We start from the raw sequence: 990 nt of genomic DNA on the forward strand, positions 1-990 counted from the left end.
TTCCTCTTCCATTTATATAGCTATCGATGCGCTTGCAAATATGCCAAATCAGCGTCCATTAATGAATAATTTAAAACCTTTTAATTACTTTACAACTTTCTAATTAATTCACAAGCGGTTCCTTTCTCAATGCAAGCTTAACTATTTCTAACTATTAGTTTTTATCTAGATCTCACGTCTGCAACAAAATCATTAGATAATAGATACATGCTCATTTTGGCCTGAAAAACTAAACTTTTATATATACACGTATATATAGAACAATGCTTAGCAGTTAGAAAATGAATGACATTCAACTAAATAATTATAAATTTAATTGGCCGATTAATTGGTTAATTGATCAATCCGTTGATTAATTTGATAGCATCTGTTTGTGGTTACTATCGGGTCTGTGGCCACACTCCCGTGTTGCAGCAGTTGTCAGATAAACAAAATGGGTAATTTAAATAATCACAATATTATCGTTGTAATAATAATTAACATCTAATTAATTAATCTACAGCTAACAATAACAACAATAATAATAATAATAATGATAAGAATGATGATGTCATAGTATTGATGTAACAATGCAGATAAAAATACAATGATGATGATGCAGATGATGTCATAAAACGAGAGCAAAGTTGATCGTGTCGTAATGACGTCATAATAAGGTAACGATGATAAGGTGATGATGATGATGGGATAATGATGAGAAAATCATATTAAAACAAGCCCCAACTCTGTATTAGTTGATGTTTTGGAGACATTAACAGGCGCAAAAACATCAGAGTTAAATCCAAAACTCTGCATGCTAACATCTTGTAATGTAACTGCGTTGCTGTCTTCAACATCAACACTGCTGGTGACATGAACTGAGTTACATTCGGCCGTGACATCATTCAACATCATGGTGTTTTTATCTTTGTACTCGTCTAATGTTGGTGCAATGAGTAGAGGTGATGAGGATGTTGATGACGTCACTGTCGTCGCGACCGCTGGCATCAA

The sequence above is a fragment of the Helobdella robusta genome (genome assembly GCF_000326865.2).
Source record: "Helobdella robusta unplaced genomic scaffold HELROscaffold_37, whole genome shotgun sequence".
Lineage (NCBI taxonomy): Eukaryota > Metazoa > Annelida > Clitellata > Rhynchobdellida > Glossiphoniidae > Helobdella > Helobdella robusta.